Raw genomic sequence first — 22053 nt, 5'->3', positions numbered from 1 at the left:
ATTAAAGAAAGAAAATAATGGGTTTGATAGCTTCCACCCATTTCACCATCAAACCAACTTTTTATTTATTTATTCATTCTTTCTCTTTCCCACTATTTTCTCCACTCTTCCAATCCACTTTCATTCACGTTTAATTCTTCATTTTATTATTATTATTATTATTATTATTATTATTATTATTATTATTATTATTATTATTATTATTATTATTATTAATACTATTATTATTATTATTATTATCATTATTATTATTATTTTTTGTTGTATCAAAGTTTAATTTTCCGAAACAAACTTCCATATCCAAATAACTTTCAAAATTTACTTTTTCAAAATTCCATTCTCAATATATTTTTTTTTAAGATTCCAATTTCCAAATTAAAATTTTAAAATTTCCATTTTCCAATAATTTTCCAAAATTCCAATCTTCACATTTATTCATTTAATCATTATTATTTTATTTTATTTATGTATTTATTTTTAAAATTCCATTTTTAAATACTTCTTCAAAAATTCCGATTTCCAAATTTAATTCCAAATTTTCAAAATTCCAATTTTCCAATTTCCGAAATTCCAATTTTCACATTTATTTTTTGTTATCATTATTATTATTATTATTATTATTATTATTATTATTATTATTATTATTATTATTATTATTATTTTATTTTAAAAAAAAACCAATTTTCAAATAATTTTCGAGACTCCAATTTTCAAATAATTTTCAAAAAACCAATTTTCTCTCGCACAGTTTTAATTCCACTTTGGTTTTCAAATGATATTCTGTTTCACTTGATTTTACATAAGAAATAATGAATTTTCATAATTCCAAAACAATAGAATTTGTGGGATTAATTCATGCAAGATAAACTGGGCTTTGGTGGGGGCCCAACATGAAATAAAATTTTCTTTAAAATAAGAATGAATTTTGAATGAAGTGTCATATGTGTTATTGGTGGTTCCTCATCTTGTTTGGTGATATGAGTGACATATTTCATGTTCATTACTATGCGCTAACCCTATTTCTTGATAGCACATTTGTGGCTTGTCACCCAGGTACGCATCCACTCCCTTTCTGGTCTTTCTATATGCAAGTTTAGATTCTCACATGTGCATGATCACTTTGAGTATTCATTGATTCCCTCATCAATTGTCATGATTGCTTCATTTTATTAGTAAAGACCCGACTTTAGGGACTTAAAGGGGTGCTACGATCTTTACCGTACCTTCCCGATAAGTAACTTGACCCCCAAACCCGATCCGATTTTTCACAGACCACCTTTTTCAAAAATAAGGAGTCACACTTAGGGTTTTTCTTTCTTATTTTGTTTACCCTTTAAAAATAAAACAAAAATAATTGGCGACTCCAAGTCATTTTCTTAACCAATAAATCATTTTCTCAAAAATAAAAATCGAGCTCACCATCGAGGGAAAACACATGAGCCAAAATGCGGGGTCCACAAAATGGCGACTCCACTAGGGATCACTAGAGGGTCAAGCTTGAACTTAAGATGAAGCAAATGTGGCGTTTGATTGGTCGATCAGTGGATACCTATCTCTTGATTGCACATTGAGAGTTCTTGATATCATTGGATGCATGTTTGGTTATTGTATTCATTTGGGACATGGACATGCTAATTATGATGATTGATTATCTTGATTGAGGATTCCGATTGTGGCGATTTTTCCCGTGCTTTATTGCTATATTTGTTTGAGACATTGTTATGTTGATTATGTTGATTGATCATCTTACCTTGCTTAGCATAGTGACTCTGATTTTGCCATGTTTGTTTTTATTACCTCACATGTATAGACTCACCATTGTATATCATTTGATTTGACATGATTGATTCTCTCAGTTATATATTATCTTGATTATCAAGGAGCATACTATCATTTGCCAGATATTCTTCTCGATTAGTTTGTGTGTAGATTTGGATGATATATACCTATTTTGCATGATGTTTGTTGCATGACTCCTCTCATTCTGTGTGATTGCATGAGTTACTTGTCTATGTGGGACACACACCTATCCCCTTGTCTCCAAGTCCCTAGTCTCAGTCGACCTTGTTTTCTAGGGTCTCATATTTGATATGAGACTTGTTGTTTTCTTTGCTCTTCGACTGAGCTAGTGATTAGAGGGTCTAGCGATGGGCTATATCTATGTTTGGAAGCATTCTGGAGGTGGTCGACATATTGATGCTGATTGGAGTCCAAACTTTGAAGATTTGTATAGCCCAGAGCTAGATTTCAGGATATTTGTGTGGTCAGTGTGTTCTCTTTTAGTTTCATAGGATTTTTCGGATGCACCCGCACCACTCACTATGCACCTTAGATCGTTGATGAGTGGTCAGAGTTGTGAGATACGCCAACCATTAGGAGAGGTTTCACCATAGGAGCCCCCAAGGATGCAAGGTAGTGCATGTGTGGAGGATGACCACCTTGCATGGAAGCGCTCCATCTCTTTGGAGGCGTGCAGAGGGTTGCGTACCGCCAGAGGGTACGATCGCTTCTGCTAGGGACCTTTTAAAGTCTACCCATTTTCTTTTAGGGCCACCTTGACCTTATAGGATGAGCTTAGATCCTTTGATTAGGATTCCTTCCTCACACGTGGGTGCATCTGAGAGCCTTCAAAGCCACTTTAGTCACCACCTAGATTTAGTGTTTTCTCTTTCGGGTTTCCATTTGAGAGTGCTCAGAGATTGGTATGAGTTGAGTATCGGTTGGATCACTTTTCGTCATGTCACTTTGGATTATGCTTTTCACTCGATGAGTTTGTCATGTTTTCTTCCCAGGGCTTTCGTTCTCATTTCTTGGCTCAACACACCCTTTCACTTTGTTGTCAGTTGCTGGATGCTTCGAGATATATTCATTGATCATCTTTTTACACTGTACACCTGTCACGACCTCAACACCATTCTTTGTTTGATTCTTGATTTAATTTTCGACTCGACGCTCATATTTTCATTACAGAAAAGTGAAAGGCACATTTTCGCATTCACACTTTTTTCGAGAGAGTTACCTTGATCACCTTATTATTTTTCTCTTATGGAACTTGAGTTGAAGGTTGAGTCAATGATATGTGGTTATAGATAGAGTATTGATCTCATGATAGCGTGTTTTTCACACCTCTTTCATCTTGGATTATTGATAGGAATTATCTAGTCACATTTGTTGTCGTCTCGCAGTGGACACCTTTATGACTCTAGAGTTCTCGTCATACATCCAGATTTTAGATTGCTATCTTAGGACCATGTGCTTGCATGTTGTATTGTCGTCTTTTAGAATTCTATCTCGTGTCCTTCATCCATTTTGTTTGCATTGTAGGGAGTCAGTTTAGGAGTCGATTGAGCTGGAGTCACATTCTTGGAGGAGAGTTGGAGGACGATTGATCTGATCAGATTCACATCAGAGTTCAGACAGTTCAGTTGAGATGTCGGACGAGTTAGCTTCCACACTTGCTTCTATTTAGGAGTTCATGGTCGGAGTCAGTAGACGGTTGGATCAGATAGAGAGTTCTCATCAGGATCCCCATCCAGTTGGCATGGTCACTAATGAGACGGTTCCTCATGCATCTCAGACAGCACATGCTCTTCCACCTAGGGTTTCACTTGGTACTCCATTCCATCTGGCAGATCATTATGAGACCATTCCACCACCTACTGTCACGGTGCCGCCTCCCATGGTTCCTACTATTAAGGATACTAGATTGGCTAAGCAGGAGACCAGGGTTGAGAGGCTTGAGTCTAGGATGAGACAAATCAGATTACAAGATGGAGGTTTGACTTGGGATGATAGGGATGGTATATCGGCGGCTAGCTTGCCCACCAAGTTTCGCATGCCAGACATTGAGCGTTATAGTGGGATTGGTTGTCCCAAGATCCATTTGAGATTATACAGCACAGTCATGAGAGCACATGGGATAGATGATGCACAGTTGGTGGCCCTCTTTCCCATGTCACTTAGTGGAGTAGCTCAAAAATGGTTTGCTTCAGTTGAGCCTTCGAGACTTCGCACCTGGGAGGATGTGGCTCATGAGTTCCTGACTCAGTTCGCTTTTAGTGCCGATATTGATGTATCTTGACGAGAGTTGTAGGCCACCAGGCAAAGGCCAGATGAGTCTATTTCTTCCTTTGTCACTCATTGGAGGGCAAAGGTGGCTGGTATGATAGACCGGCCTAAGGAGCAAGATCAGATTGACATGGTTCTTCGGAACCTACAACCGAGGTTCGCGAGATGTCTTGTGGGCATCCCATTTTAGGATCTTAAGAGTCTAGTTCATGCAGCTTTTAGTGTTGAGGAGGTCATCGCTCAAGGATTATGGACAGATACTACTCCTTCCCCTGACAGTAAGGGGAAGAAGCCGATTGGATCATTTAGTAGATCTGGAGAGGTTGGCGCTATTAGTTATCAGTATCAGAGGCCCGCACCACCACTCACCTTACAGACCTCCTCTAATCAGAGCTCATTTATCTCATCCGCAGTATCAGTATCAACTAATGTATGTTCAGGAGCCTTACATTGCATAAGCCAACATGCAGCCACAACCATCACATCTGAGAGCCACTACTCACCCGCCACCTAGACCATATGCACAGAGGCCCATGAGACAGTTCACTCCCTGGGGCATGACCTTAACTAGAGCTTTTGAAAAGCTCAGAGATGGTGGTTTGATCGTTCCTTTGGAGCCACGCCCTTTGCCACATCCTATTCCTCCACATTTTTGCTCCCATGAGCATTGCTTATATCATCAGATGCAGGGGCACGATACTGAGCGTTGTTCGGCACCCCATCATGCGATACAAGACTCGATCGATTCAGGGTTGGTCAACTTGGCTGGGTTAAGTGTGACCACCAATCCTCTACCTACGCATTCTACACATGCAGTTCCTCCTCCTCTTAGTCTTCAGTAGATTGATTAGGATGTTGATGGTATTGATTGTCACATGGTATTTTAGGACATCCCGGGTTGAGGACTTGGATCAGTCGACATTGGGTACATCATTTGGTAGTAGTTCAGCTCATAGTGCTTTTCATTTTTTATTATGGTCATCATCAGAGTCATTTCCATTTTGTCGAGTCTAGTTTTGGGTTCATCAAAGTTGTTTTTGTTTAGTCTAGTTTGGTTTAGAGTCGTTGTTTTTAGTTCATGTTGAGAGTCCAGTCATTGGTAGTCATTTTTCGTTTCATACATGATGTACTCATTGGTTCATTTAGTGATATGATCTTTTATCGGAGTATGTGGCATTTTTCTCGTGAGTGTGCTTTACATATCTTGTGTTGATGTGTCTTATGCTTTCGATATGAGACATCTTTTCACTTATACATCATGATCACTCTGGCTTGACCTATCATGGAGGATATTGAGCCTTTTAACCTAGGATCAGGAGATCGACCTAGGGAGTTCGAGACTGTGACTCATTTCACCTTCTGATCAGAGCAGTACCATATCCATATCCATACCCTGACTCTGTGGACTTGATGACCTACCCATTTTGAGCTTGACATGACACCGCCCTTTGGTACCACCGTATGACTTTACTATCCTTGTTCGCCTTACCATGCTACAGTACCATTGTCTTTCCTTTCCATCATTTCCTTGATCTGACCAGGTAGTGTCTGAGTTGGTTTGACCAAAGATGAGCTTCGCATGATGATAGATGGATCACGATGAGAGATTGGCTTGACTGCTTAATGATATTGTTGAGACAGAGGGGTTATCATGGAGCGTCTAGATTTGAGCCATTGCACATGACTTCAGAGGGTTAGGATGATTAGAGATGGTGATTTTATGAGACGATGGTGAGTGGATTATGATGATAGAGTGAGATGATTGTCGGAGAACATTGATGGTTATCACAGATCATCAGTGAGAGCTTTCACATGATTTCAGATGAGTTAACATGACTTTGTTGGACGAATGTCAATCTTTAGTATTGGCCATGTGAGATCTTGAAAGCACGATGTTCGAGGTTGTGGTCATAGGATGGGTGGCCATCATTTCATGAGCTCATTTACCCTATCATCCTCACATATAGAGTTACTCGTTGCTAGCCCTTTGAGCCTCACACGAGCATATAGCCTTTTCTTTCATCACCTCATTTACCTATTACACCGGGTTGGGAACCCTATAGTGCTTGCATGCTATGATTGGATACGTCATGAGTTCCAGACCTGACATGTATATTCAAGCCTCATTCCTCACTCTTCATTGTGATATTTTCCACTTGGACATCATTTCATCACTATTTTCCAATATCACATATCACCACTTGTGATATTTGTTATTTGTCTTTTCTTTCATCATTGCTTACTCGACATTATCCTTGTTTCGCCTTGAGTGGTAGTTTCTCACACGTCACTGCATGGAGGATTGTCACGTTCCTCCCTTGTTCGCCTTATGAGCAGTGGTTCAGAGATCTTATTTTGAGAGGTTGTCTTGTTAGTGAGGATTCATGTTACATCAGTACATGGGGAGAGTTTATTCATTTGGCTATGTATTTCATGGGAGATCATTCATTATTGATTGGAGTATGCGCAAAAAAAAAAAAAAAAAAGATAGTGCATTGTTCATTTTATCATTCTCCATTAAGCATGTGTATGGACGTGCCAGTTTGCTTCATTGAGTTCATGTGTTAGAAAGAGTTCATATGAGAGCTTCTTTCTGAGATTCATATTGATGTATATTTTTTGTGAGAGTATGAGTCGCCCATTCGATTTTTTGTGAGAGAGGCGAGCGACCTTTCTTCAGTATCTCTAGATCCTGACTCTATCCATCATCTCATCTATTTCGGATGTGACTACTTTCCATGCTTTGATGCAGGTTGACCATCACTCACTTTCCTATCTTTTTGTCTTCTCCTATCCTTATCTTATTCATCCATTTCACTCTACCTCATCTGATTTCATCATTTTCTCATCCTGCTTGATGTTTGACATGGGTTCAGCATCCACACTTTATTCTTGCTTATTCGATGTGACCATTCATTTATCATTATTTTTCGCGTGGGGACCCCTAGGTCCGGGACTCATGACGTTTTCTACGCATTGCATCTCATGCATGAGGGATATGTGGATTATATCATTGGGATCTTTGAGCCTAGTTTCCTTTTATTTCTTCCACCCTATTACCTTGGCCTACGTTATGTCCCGTGTCTGAAGACCATCCTGAGGCCATTACTTCACATTGTGTTTGATAGTTCACACGTGGGCAATACTCAAGTTTGGTTAGGGATCATTTCTTAGAGCATGATAGATGAGGAGCTATGATATGGATTACACTGGAGCATACTCCCCTTATCAGTGATGGATTTTCAAATGCGACGTTATCTACACTGGGGCATACACCACTCATCGATGACGTTTTCTTTCGAGATGATACCTTGCATTGTGGCATAGCTAGTTTGCTTCTTCACTTGGATTATGATGGATTAGGAGTTGTGGGGTGACCCTACACTTGGGCATAGCCACTTCAGAGAGCCCTTTTATTGGATATACAATCACTCTACTCAATACCCTGCATTGGGACACACTCTACTCATTGATGGTTGATTTTTGAGATGACGATTTATTTTGAGGCATAGCCCTCTCATCGGTGATGGACTTTGATTTATCTTGGAGCATAGTCACTTCAGATGGTTTATACTAGGGCATAGCCAGTTCATTTGTACTCATAAAGCTCGAGGATTTTGATTCATATGGACTATGATGAGATGTTTCCATTTTTGGCATCAGGAGTAGAGATCGATTGATTTATTGATGTGCACTACGCGTGGTCCTTTTTAGCAGTTGTTGACTTGGATGCACTGCTTTACACTGGGGTTTAGACGAGATGGAGAGTATTTTTCATTGGAGCATAGTCACCCTATTGGATCCTGTACACTGGGGCATATCCATCTTTTGGAGAGAGATCATATTGATTCTTGATGTTGGAGTATCTGACGAGTGGTATGGAGATCATTAGATTATTTCATGTTGTCCTCATTGCATACTGGGGCATAGCCACTTTGTTGGAGGTTTTGACATCGAGACTTGATTTTCTGTTTGTGGTTGAAGGTTTCAATGGATTATGTAGCTATTGGCGCCTTGGGTCTAGTCTTCTCGGCATACTTGGATGATCTCGGATACTTACATACATTTCATCTCGTAATCAGACATTTCACTCTAGATACTCTCATGCCTTCTATCATACCAGAGCTTGATCATCACCTTTTTTTATCCTACACATCCCATCATGACACATGACCTCACCCCTATCTCGATTAGGAAGAGATGTAGATCCGTCTTCGATCGCCTTGGTTGTGCTTTCATGCATCTTTCGGACTTTAGGTTCAACATCTTCCATGATGGCAGGACCTGACAGATTGTTGATTTATTAGTGATGATGTTTTCATTTTGACAGTTAGCATGTTGAGTGTTGATTTGCTTACTCCTTGGGTTTTGAGCACTGGTCATCATTGTCCTTATCCATTAGTTAGTTTTGTTTTGTAGACATGGTATCACGATACATGGTCCTATTTGGCATTACTTATATAAGGTTGGACATTTTCATTACATGATGATTGAGCATATTTTATAGCACAGTAGTTTTGAGACATTGTGTATCCCAATTTGTTCATTGTCATATACTGGGCACACCCCCCTTCCCTAGGATCATCAGACCTTCCCTAGGTTTCATTCACTTCTTGATCTAGTTTTTTACCCCTCCGAGTGGTCATACTGGGGCATACCCCCTTCTCCGAGAGCATCGGACCTTCCACATGCTTCATTTACTTTTCGATCTAGTTGTTGACTCCCTCGAGTTGCATACCGGGGCATACCTTCCTTCCCTAGGATCATCGGACCTTTCACAGGCTTCATTATCTTTTGACCTAGTTGTCGATCCTCATGAGTTGTCATACTGGGGCATATCCCCTTCGACCGAGTTTGCTTGCATCGTTATCTGGGTTATCATTTGGCTTTGGACCATTTGATCAGGTCATTCATTCATCTTGTCAGTTTCAGTTTAGTTTGAGTCGGGGTCGCACCTATATCGATCGGTCATCTTGCTATCACTTTTCGTGTTCAATTTAGTTTATGGGACCGCACCTATATCAATTAGTCATTGTCTTATCAGTCAAAGTTTGGGGCCACACCTATATCGATCGGCCATCTCATTGTCTTGTCAATTTAGTTTCTTGGGACCACACCTATATCGATTGGTCATTGTCTTATCAATTAAAATTTGGGGTTGCACCTATATCGATCGGTCATCTCCTTGTCATGTCAGTTTAGTTTATGGGACAGCACCTATATCGATCGGTCACTCATCGTTTTGTCTGTTTGAGTTTAAGTCAGGGTCGCACCTATATCGATCACTCATTCATCGTTTTGTCTGTTTGAGTTTGAGTCTAGGCCGCACCTATATCGATTGGCCATCATCTTGTCTGTTTGAGTCTAAGTCAAGACCGCACCTATATCGATCAGTCATCATCTTGTCAGTTTGTGTTTGAGTTTGAGTTTGAATCGGGATCGCACCTATATCGATTAGTCATCATTTTGTCAATTTGAGTTTGCGTTTTGGGGCCGCACATATATTGATCAGCCATATTTCTATCAGTTCGTGTTTGGGTTTGAGTCGGGACCGCACCTATATCGATCGATCATCATCTTGTCAGTTTGTGTTGTGGGGCCACACTCATATCAATCGGCCATATTCCTATCATTTTTGTGTTAGTTTGAGTTTTTAGGACCGCACCTATATCGATCGGTCATCTTCATATCAGTTTGAGTTTGAGTTTTTTTTTTTTTTGGACCGCACCTATATCGATCGGTCATCATCTTATCAATTTGAGTTTGTGTTGTGGGACCGCACCCATATCGATCTGCCATATTCTTATCATTTTCTGTGTTAGTTTGAGTTTTTGGGACCGCACCTATATCGATTGGTCATCTTCATATCAGTTTGAGTTTGAGTTTTTTTTTTTTGGACTGCACCTATATCGATCGGTCATCATCTTGTCAATTTGAGTTTGCGTTTTGGGGCCACACCCATATCGATCGACCATCTTCCTATCATTTCCTTGTCAGTTTGTGTTTAGTTTGAGTCGGGACCGCACTTATATCGATCGGTCATTTTCTGTGTTAGTTTAAGTTTTCGAGGCCGTACCTATGTCGATCGGCCGTCTTCCTATCATTTTCCGTGTCAGTTTGAGTTTTCAAGACCACACCTATATCGATCGATCATTTTCTGTGTTAGTTTGAGTTTTCAAGGCCACACCCATATCGATCAGCCATCTTCCTATCATTTCCTTGTCAGTTTGTGTTCAGTTTGAATCAGGCCGCACTTATATTGATCGGTCGTCTTCCTATCAATTTGGGTTTGAGTTTTTGAGTTGGGACCGTACCTATATCGATCGGTTATTCGTTGTGTCAATTTGAGTTGGGGCTGCACCTATATCGATCAGTCATTGTTTTGTCAGATTGAGTTGAGTCTTGTTTGATTTTAAGTCACCATCTTTACGTGTTTTTGACGTTCAGAGTCATTTCTCCTCAGTTGTATCATTCAAAGTCACAGTTCTTGGTATTCATATTCACTGGCATTGCACATCTGACATTCATGGTTTTGCACTTGTTCTCATTCTCCTCACCTCGTTACCCTGTGCTTATGCTTATTCATCATTGTTCTTCCAGATTTCCCCTTCCACTACACATGACGCAATCCTTTGAGTTCACGGCACATATTTCGGTCATGTTGTTGGGCACCCTATGCCTAGCATTCTCATGCAGTACATGTATAGGAGTCTCATTTGGACGCATTTATTCTTGTACTTCAGAGTGGTTTAACCGTTACTCATCTTTGATATTGATCCTCGAGTCACTTTTGGAGACGTCTTAAAGGGAGCTTGGGTCCTTAGTGTGGTTTCAGAGGCATTTTGAGACATCCTTTTCTTTTAGGATTAGAGCCTTTGTGTTCATCTACTAGCCTGAGTGATTTTGCATTTCACTAGTGTCCCTAAGGGGGTCTCCTTAGTTCTTCGGTAGAGTTCACTTCATTCCACTCACTATTCACACTTGCTTTTCACTTCAGTGTTCATATTCCTTACACTCGTGAGCTCTACCAAAGATGGGCATATTTGTAGACCCCATTTTGGGTCATTCTTGCAGCTGTCTAGCTTGCCATGTGGAGGAACCTTGGGAGACCACGTGTCGACCCATGGTTGGCTGCCAGTGAATATCAGATAGTGGAATTGAAGAGCAAATAATATGGAGGCACCTGGAGAGAATATTGAGGGCAACGTTCGTTTTACATTGAGGTCGTTAGTGAGCTGTAGGAAAGGATATTCTAAGCAGAGTGTGCTTTTTGGGGGCGAGGTTTTTGGAGATATTTTAGGGGGGAAGGTTCTCTAACTTAGGAGGGATTCCTTGGCTTGGGTAGAAAGCTACCGGAGAAAGAGTTTTTATGAAAAAAGAGGTTTTATGAGGAGATTCCTTTTTTCTTGGAGCTTGAGGAGAAGCTGCTACTGGAGAGAGAAATTTCCAGGTATGTTTCTTATCCATCCCTATTATTTCTCTTGCTATTTGTTCTCCTCTATTCATTGTTGAGCGTTATTTAGCTGTTATTTAGCTATTTCTGTGTGGATATCATATGGGTATTTTTGTTGATTTTTGAGCATCCACTGGATTTGCTATGACTATATATCCATTTATTGTTTCTGGGTTTCGGTTGGGAGAAATAATATGAATCTGGTCCAGTTTTATTGCGTGGTGTCTGAATGTCTCTATCCTATCATTTCTCCTTAAACCCACACCGTCCCCTCATCAGTCATCACCACCCTTGTTCTCTTCTCTTTAGCATGCCCCCCTCCGGCGCATGTTAGCACCCTTTACGTCGGTAGATGACTGACGCTCTGTCCCCGCCTCCGGCATGGTTTCCCAGGATTTTGCCAGATGAAAGTATCACACGAGAAAGGTCTTCGTCTTCGTCTTCCAATGAGGGTTTCAACACTAGCAGCTTTTGTTTAGGTGTATTGCAGTTCCCTTATTTTGAGGACGAAAGCACATGCTATAATAAAAAAAAAAAAAAAGGCTTTATCTATGAGTTAACTATGCCAGTTGCTAACTTATTAAAGAAAGAAAATAATGGGTTTGATAGCTTCCACCCATTTCACCATCAAACCAACTTTTTAGTTATTTATTCATTCTTTCTCTCTCCCACTATTTTCTCCACTCTTCCAATCCACTTTCATTCACGTTTAATTCTTCATTTTATTATTATTATTATCATTATTATTTTATTTATTTTTTGTATCAATTTTAATTTTCCGAAACAAACTTCCATCTCCAAATAACTTTCAAAATTTAATTTTTCGAAATTCCATTTTCAAGATATTTTTTTTAAGATTCCAATTTCCAAATTAAAATTTTAAAATTCTCATTTTCCAATAATTTTCCAAAATTTCAATCTTCACATTTATTCATTTAATCATTATTATTTTATTTTATTTATGTATTTATTTTTAAAATTCCATTTTTAAATACTTCTTCAAAAATTCCGATTTCCAACTTTAATTCCAAATTTTTGAAATTCCAATTTTCCAATTTCTAATTTCCAAAATTCCAATTTTCACATTTATTTTTTATTATCATTATTATTATTATTATTATTATTATTATTTTATTTAAAAAAATTCAATTTTCAAATAATTTTCGAGACTCCAATTTTCAAATAATTTTCAAAAAACCAATTTTTTCTCGGATAGTTTTAATTTCACTTTGGTTTTCAAATGATATTCTGTTTCTCTTGATTTTACATAAGCAAGAATGAATTTTCATAATTCCAAAAAAATGGAATTTGTGGGATTAATTCATGCAAGATAAACCGGGCTTTGGTAGGGGTCCAACATGAAATAAAATTTTCTTTAAAATAAGAATGAATTTTGAATGAAGTGTCATATGTGCTATTGGTGGTTCCTCATCTTGTTTGGTGATATGAGTGACATATTTCATGTTCATTACTATGCGCTAACCCTATTTCTTGATAGCACATTTGTGGCTTGTCACCCAAGTACGCATCCACTCCCTTTTTGGTCTTTCTATATGCATGTTTAGATTCTCACATGTGCATGATCACTCTGAGTATTCATTGATTCCCTCATCAATTGTCATGATTGCTTTATTTTATTAGTAGAGACCCGACTTTAGGGACTTAGAGGGGTGCTACGGTCTTTACCATACCTTCCCGATAAGTAACCTGACCCTCGAACCCAATCCGGTTTTTCACAGGCTACCTTTTCCAAAAATAAGAAGTCACACTTAGGGTTTTTCTTTCTTATTTTGTTTACCCTTTAAAAATAAAACAAAAATAAGTGGCGACTCCAAATCATTTTCTTAACCAATAAATCATTTTCTCAAAAATAAAAATCGAGCTCGTCATCGAGGGGAAAAGCATAAGGTGAAATACGAGGTCCACACAATTCTTTTGCCGTTTACTGAACTTGTAGGGAAATTAGGGAGATTTGATGAAACTTTTTCTTTTGTTGTCTTTTCCTGCACAAAATCGCCTTTGGATTTTTTGATTTTCTCCTTAAGATTTTCCTTTCTGGATTTTTTCTGATTTCTAAATTTCTCCCCCTTTTATTGATAGAAGACACATCTATTTATAGGTAAAGATAGGGAATTTGATTTTCAAATTCCCAAATTTTAGTTGCTTAATTCAAGGAATTTAGTTCATTGATTTTAGCAAATTTTTTCCTCCGGGAGGTTTTACCAACAAGATAATAATAATAATAATAATAATAATAATTTTCTTATTATTATTATTATTATTATTCTTTTTATAGTTCGAAATTAGGAAACTTATCCATAAGAGGATATCTTCTTTTTTTATTATTCATTTTGAAAACCAAATTAGTGGTAATTTAATCCACTAATTTTTTATGTTTACAAATGGCCCAACTTCAAGACATATCACATACATGCATCGTCATATGCATGGGGTGAGTCTTGAAGTAATTTTTTTTTCAAAGAAATATTTTAATAGGAAGTTTCCTATTTTTTCCAAAAAAAAAAATATTTATTTCCCACTTTTTTCCAAACTCCACTTCATTTTCTTACTTACTTTACACTTTGAAATCCTCTTCTAATTCGTTTTCCTTCTTACTTTACACTTTTTGTCATCTTCCAATTAGTCATCCTATATATTTTTTTTATATATAAATGAGACAATAATTGAGAAACTAGACTTGAATTTTTTCAAAGAGCTCTTTCGATCTTTAGGTGTTCTTCAACCCAACTTGATAAACCCAACTTGAATTCACCATGAGAACCTCTTCATACTTGTAAGTGTTTTTTTTTTTAATATATATATATTGATATTGGAGCTTGTTGGGTGTATGGCGAAGTCAATGGGGACAAGCCTCAACGTTGGTTGCCTTCGGAGACGTCATCACTGGGCTATATGTCTATATATTGAAGTAAGGATGAGGATTTAATATATACATATGAAATCCATTCACGTGATCTCTTGAATATATATATCTAAATATATGAATGAATGACACGTGAACCCAAAGAGGATATATATATATATGAATGACACGTGATTTCTTTTTTTGCTAACCTTTTTTTTTTATCAAGAAAGAAAAGAACTACTTTTTTAAACACGTGTCAACCTTCATAATTTGCATAAATGAATTTGATTTTAGGTAATTTAATTAATTAATTAATTAATTTTAAATTACCTGAATATTTGAGGGAAATTTTTTAATAAAATTAAAAATCCATAAAAAATATGAATATTTAAAATTTGATCCTCGTGTAATCAAGTCGTAGCCTTGACGCGAAGCAGTGTCGTATTTTCGGCACTAATGTGTTAAAGTCTTCACCGATGCAAATTGGCTTGATTTGAACGTATAGTGGTATTCATGTTTTAATATTTAATTAAAACCAGAATAATACTTGGTATCTATACAAACAAGTTATAGCCCTAATGCTATGTGGTGTTGTATTTTCGGCACTTATGTGCTAAAGTCTTCACCTATGCAAATTGACTTGACTTGAATGCGTAGTGATGTTTTAAGTTTTAACATTTAATTAAAACCAGAAGAATACTTAGTATCTATGCAAATAAGTTATGGCCCTGATGCTACACGGTGTTGTACTTTCAGCACTTAATACGACTTGAGTGCTAAGGTCTTCACCCATGCGAATTGATCTGACTTAAATGCACAGTGGCATCTAAAAACTTAGACCCATATTTTATTTCTCTCTTTCTACCTTCATTTTTTGTGTAGCATGGCGTTCTTCAAATGTTTCAAGGAGAAGACCATAACCATTCTTGAGGATGATAGTGAAGATTTTGAGGAAGGGACTACCTTGTCTAGTTCATGCATAGGATTGGGTCACTCTTTCTTCTTCAAGACAATCCAACTGATTTTATGGTTCTTACTTTGGTAATTGAGATTTTCCTATCAATGGAAGTATGACATGACTTATAAGAGAGGCATCCATGCCTTTCTTGAAAATGTTGGGTTGTTTATTGTTACAACTAATTTGGAAAATTGTTTGTTTGAGCTCTTTTCACATCTTTGAAATGACAGCAACCAACCGTTAATAGTCACTTTAAACTAGTACCTTTATTGCCGCTTAGAGCCATCTCATTTAAAAAATTTATATTTTAAAAAAAAAATTAAGTTGAAACCTTAATTCTCAATTGAGATTTGATTTTTGAACTGAAACCTTAATTATCAATTAAAGATTTAGTTATTTTTTATTTTAAAATTTAATTAAAAAATATTAAATTACAAATTATTGTTGAAATTAATAATATATACTTTAAAGATAAAAAAAAATTATATATTTAAACTTAAACATCTAGTATACTATTATTTCAATAAAGATGAATTTTTCAAAATACAAATAAATTAATTTCTTAAAAATATAATAAATTAAATATATTAAATTAATAAATTTTATAATTTTATATATTATTTATGTGTCATATAACTTTATTGTTTTAAGATTATATATCAATTTATTTTTATTGAAGTAATACTAGATCTTTAAGTTTAAATATATAAATTTTTTATTATTAAAGTATGTATTTTTAATTTCAACAATAATTTGTAATTTAATATTTTTAATTAAATTTTAAAGGAAAAAAAATTAACTAAAACCTTAATTGGCAATTGAGGTTTCGATTCAAAAATGAAGTCTCAATTGCTAATTGCGATTTCAATTTAAAAATGAAGCCTCAATTGTCAATTGCGGCTTTAATTAAAAAATGAAGTCTAGATTGGCAATTGAGATTTTAATTTATTTAGCAAGAAAACATATTTTTTTTATGACATGACTCCTATGTGGTAATAAAGGGGATAGTTTGAACATAAGTTTTGCAAAATAATGGATTAATAATAGATAATTCCTACTCCTACTCTTTTAAGATAAATAACGATAAGAGTAGACTTATAAAACTTTTTATGAATATGTTATTTTTTGAATAATTCATAAACTAGTTAATAAGAATAATTCATAAACCTTGTTTGGAATAACTTACTATTCTTTACTTTAGCTCAAACTTGAAAAATTTTCTTACATAAAATAAAATAGAATTTGTATGATAAGAAATATTTTAATGGTTTCTATATTAAGTTGTTTTTTAGGTTTAATTTCATTTATCTTCCTTGAAGTTTTGGCTAAATACATTTAGCTCTTATAAATTTGAAATTTTATTATACACCTCTCTTATTTTGAATGAAAATGGAGGTGAGGGAAAATAAGGAATGAAAATGATAGAAGATGTATTAAATGAAATTTCAAACCTATAGAGTTAAATATATTTAGTCGAATTTTTATTTTTTATTTTTTTATTTTTTAAAATTTAAACCATTTCAACAAAATAAGTCAAAGGGGCATAAAGGTCTTAATTGAACTTAAAAAAGATTTCTTAGTTTCTTAAACATCCATTCAAACAAGAATTTAAAAACAACTTTCAATTGTTTTTATACGGAAAAAACAATTTTTTTTGGCTTATTGAGGAAAGTATCATACACTTATGTATAATAAAAAAGATTTCAAAGTATTATTGATATTTTGAATTGTTAATAACAACATTACTAAAAATAGACATCTCAAATTTATTTTTAAAATAAATTCTCAAAATACAATTTTCTATTTAAAGTTTACCAAACACTTCATTTTTTTTTTTTTTTTTTTTTTGTATTGTTTAGAATAGAAAGTTACATTTAGTAACAATTTTCATATATGACCTATTCAAAGTAGTTTTTAAAGTAAAAGCAATTTTTAAAAATGTTTTGATAAAACTTTCAAATATGACTTTGATACTTACAATCAAGATTTGTTTGGATTTTTAAACAACTAAGAAATCTAAGTTTTTTTTTCTCAACTAAAATGCATGAATTAAATTTTATGTAGCTATATATTTTTTTTTTTAATAAATATATTTTTAAAATACTCGTAAACGTAATTCTTATCAACATATGTTATCATTTTTACAAAACTAAGATATTCATCATTAAATATTATTAATTAAAATAAAAAAGGGTTTTCAAGGAAAGCCAAATGGAAAAAATATACCAATTCATGGTCTAGACGAAACCAATCAATGGTTTTGGATCTAATCCATGGTCTAGAGTCTAGACATTTTTTTGGCCTTTTTCCAGGTAGCCAAACAAGGAAATGGAAGGGAAATGTGTGGGCCCCTCATTGTCGTTTCATCCCCTATAATCGTCTATGTTCATCGCCGTTTAAAAGAAGGACATAAAACTAAGTGGATAGTTCGTTTGGGTCTAAGGTAGTTGTGGACCCTCATTTTTCACATCCATCCTCACTCGTTGACAAGACTCGTTTTTTTATTTGTGAAAAATTAGTTTTGGAAAAGTCGAAGTCGCCACTTATTTTATTTTATTTTAAAAGGAAAATAAAATAAAAAAGAAAACCCTAAAGAAGTGACTCCATAGTTTTTGGAAAAACGCGTCTTTAAAAAAACACGAGTCTAGGTTCGGGGATCAGGTTACCTATTGGGAAGGTACCTATAAGAGGTAGCACCCCTCTGAGCCTTAAAGAGATCTCTACTAGCTAAGTCGAGGAGAATGTGACAATTGATTAATTGATTGAAGGTACCTAGATAGTTTAAAGTGATTTCAGAATTATCATGTCAAGCCAAAAAGTCAAATCATGATTATAAAAGAAAGTCAAAGTGTGTACCTGAACTGTTTCTCAAACGCTATTATAAAACATCAAAGTTAGTATAGAAATATAACACACAACATTTGTTTTATTCAAACAAATCAAGCATACAACTAAGCACCTAAGAATCACATCAAGTATGAATATAGTCATCAATAACATACGTGTCCATAGAATTCTTGAAAATAGGTGAGAAGGAGCGTACCTGGATAGCAAGCTAAAGCACCTCTATGGGAAACAAGGTTGCTTAATAATAAGTGCAAAATAATCTCACGTACCACAAAGAGGAAGCACAATCAATCAGCTATCAAGCAAACAACATTGAAGAGAATATCGTGAATGTCGGGACCCCTTCCAAAGCCCTAATTAATCTTGTATGAGTTGATTTTATGAATTCCATTGTTTGGAATCATGAAGTTTGTTCATGCAAGATAGTCGATGCTGAAGTGAGGTCCGGGGATGTACTTGAGACTACATTACTGATACGAATTGCATGGGGAGAACTCTGCAGATCGCTGATTGTCTAGAAAGAAACTGAATGTATTCGTTTCAGAGCCCATGTTCATTGGGTTTCAGTGTGCCACTTCATCTGAAAAGAGGCTTCAATTCAATTCTAGTTTCTCAGGATCACAACCCGAATTATCAACAGAAGCTTCTAGTGGAGACATAAGGCTCAGTTTCAGATCAGGTTCCATGTACTATTGCTCACTCTCTCTGAATTTTTCATTTATGCCTGTTGTTTCTTATCATAAAAATTGCTTGTCTAGTTCCTTGTTTAAGACTCTGCATAACCTGGAGTAATGCTTCTAGGTCCAGCTGAAGGAACCTGAACTCCTTTTCATGGAACCTGAGGCATGCTTTAATTCGAAACTCTGTTACTTTGCCTTTCACAATTTTAAGTCTTTTAGCCATCTCAGCCGCAAATCTAGAGATTCACTGATCTTTCTTTAATACTTGAGCCAAATGTCAATTCAGTCCGTTTAAACCCTGATTTGGATAATTTCAAACTCTTTTTTTTTTTTTCTTGATGTCTTCCATTTCAACTACAATGGCAAACCACCCTTCAAAAACAAAATCTTGACCGAACCCTAAGCTTTTTAATTCATAATTTCCTGAGCCTGACTGAAAATTGACACAGTTGAATAACCCAAGATAAGATTGCTTCTAAGAATCTTCGGGAATGTAGACACAAATGTAGCATTTGCTAATAATGATCATGACATGTCAAAAAGGAAAGCCTCTTCCTCATAATCATCAACACAAATTGGCTCTTAATGGGTCTCATTGCCTACATCACATCAAAGGCGGGGCAAGCAAGGAGATTCACAATTTCGATAGCTGTCTTTGCACTATTTGGGCAGGACAGTTATGTCATGGATATATAGCTCGAAGGTGACTCGCGTTTTGTTCTGTTTGCTGCCCAAGCAGCTATGGAGTTGTTGTTTTGATTTTGTGTCCTGTGTGTGGATTTCAACTCTCTCGTGAGCTTTGTTGCAAGACATTCAATGTCATGCATCCGTCTCTGTGAGAATGCAACGACACTCTGAATAACTTTGGCTGGAGGTACATGTATTGCTAAGATGTGGTAGCCCACGAGAAAGCTGGGGAATCTTGAGAATGCCTTTAGGATGGGAACATTTCATATCATTCTTTCTTCTCCTAATGCTCTGCTTGGAAATAACAGTGCCTTCATTTCTATTGCTTTGTTCACACCCTCTCGGACCAATATCTACTTCATCTCTCACAAAATTTGGTTCTGCTGATGAAGTCCTGCCCTCAGTCCGTTTTGCAAAGCGTAACTTAATTTTACATTTGTATGGTTCCAGGTTATCACACAAGTCGGTGGAATTCATAGCCCGACATAGCCTTTCCTGAGAAGTTGGAGAAATTACTTTTCTGGTAGAAAATAGCCTTTCAGAACCATGCTGAAACTCTGAATGTTGACAGTTTTCCATTACAACTGATGTGAGCTCCTCATCAGTAGTGTCACAAGGATGACTCCATGAGAAGTTTCTTGCTGCATCAGAACCAGCAAATATTAGGAGTTGCTTCACTTCTGTTGCAGGCAGATCATCACCCTCAGGAACCAAACAGTTAGTTGGACCATGGCATGGATTGGAATTCTAAGATGAGCTACACTTGTCACCAGGGATGGTTGCAGAACTGGCTTGAAGAGTAGAAGGCAAATCCCCTGTATGATCGTCCTCCTTTCTAGGTTTATTAGTAGATGATTTACTCTGCTCACTATTAACAAAATTTTCAGCAGGGCCTACCCTTAGATTTTCCATCCTCTCATCAATTGGACGCATATGATCAAATGAAATGCAAGACTCTGCAGTATCTTCCTTAGGAACAACACCAGGAAGTTTACCAGAATAGTCTCTTGGGGATTCCTGAACCAGGCGTTCTGATGTTTGTAAAGGCACACCTCCAAATAGAGGGACATCACTATTAATTGGTTTATTCACTAAGGTGTCCGGTTTAACCTGGTACTGGGTTGGCACTGCATACTGCTGGGCAGCCTCTTCTTGGGAAGTCCGAGGAATAGTGCCCGTGAATACACCATAAGATGACTGCACATCACCATCTTCATCAATATACGTTAGTGTAAGATTCAGCATCAGGCACAAGATTAAAGAGAGCGATGACTTTTGCTCTTAATCCTTTGATATCAAGATCCAGTTGTCCATTTTCGTCAACGCATGCATTAAAACGCCTTAGTGTGTTCCCATATTTAACCTTGATGACTTTTGTAGACTCCATTGAACCACCAAAACAACTTCGATGAACAGCAGGTAGCACTTAGAAGCCAACACCCAGAACCCGAAGTGAAATTCGGCAATCAGTGAAAAACTTGATCACATAGTGATCTCAATGAAGTAGATGAATAGTTTAAAAGAGAGCGATAAAAGAGTAACGGTGATGGAACGTGAACATAGTAATGGTGATTCTGATTTTTTTTATCGCTCTCTTTTAAACGATCCAATTCAATTCAATCATTCTTTAATAGCAATACCTCTATAAATAATCTATGTCATGAGGAGAAAAATCATGAGAGAGATATGAGTTTGTGAAGATTATAGATTGATAGAGATGTGAGGAAGCGTGAGTGACAACTGGTGGAGTAAGAGGGTTCACATTTCAAGATTGAGATTCAAGAAAGAGAGAGATACTTAACAAAGCAAAAGAGCTTGTGGTTCATGATGGAGATATAAAAAGTGAAGAAATGTGAAATGTTTCGAGACCAAATAGTTGAATTTGTTTATGTGCATAATATTTTCTATTATATAATGTTATTTATCATCTGGGGGTAAGCAATAGTGAATTTTTTTTGTCCATAATATTTTTATTATAAAATGTTATCTCTTATATGTGGGGGTAGACAATTGAATCATGTTAAAACCTTGTTTATCTTTGTGTGTGATTAACTTTATTTTTTATGTTATTTCATTAATATATTTGCATAGATAGAGCTTTCGTTGACCCAACGAATGGTTTCAATGCTTTTATTGGCTCAACAAGTGGTATCAAAAAGGCTTTCACATACCCAATGATATAAAACTAGAATATTGGTTTGGTTCAGTTTTTATTAGTTAGTATACTAAGGAAGTGAAAATCAAATCAATTAGGTCAGTTTTTATAATCCTCAAATAGAAATGAGTTTTATAATTATTGAAAATTAAACTGATATGGTCAATATTAGTTGAGTTGTATTGGATCCTCATCTTTATATATATTGTTGGTTCACTATTTAAAAAATAAGCTTTTGGGTCAATAATGTCACAAGTTTGGGCTTTATTGTATGTATTTATTACTTTTAATCAATTGGTAATCCCAAAGAAGGATACTCATGAGATGGTGTATTAAATG

This window comes from Vitis vinifera, chromosome 12, assembly GCF_030704535.1.
Source record: "Vitis vinifera cultivar Pinot Noir 40024 chromosome 12, ASM3070453v1".
Classification (NCBI taxonomy): domain Eukaryota; kingdom Viridiplantae; phylum Streptophyta; class Magnoliopsida; order Vitales; family Vitaceae; genus Vitis; species Vitis vinifera.
This window is presented reverse-complemented; position numbering follows the sequence as displayed.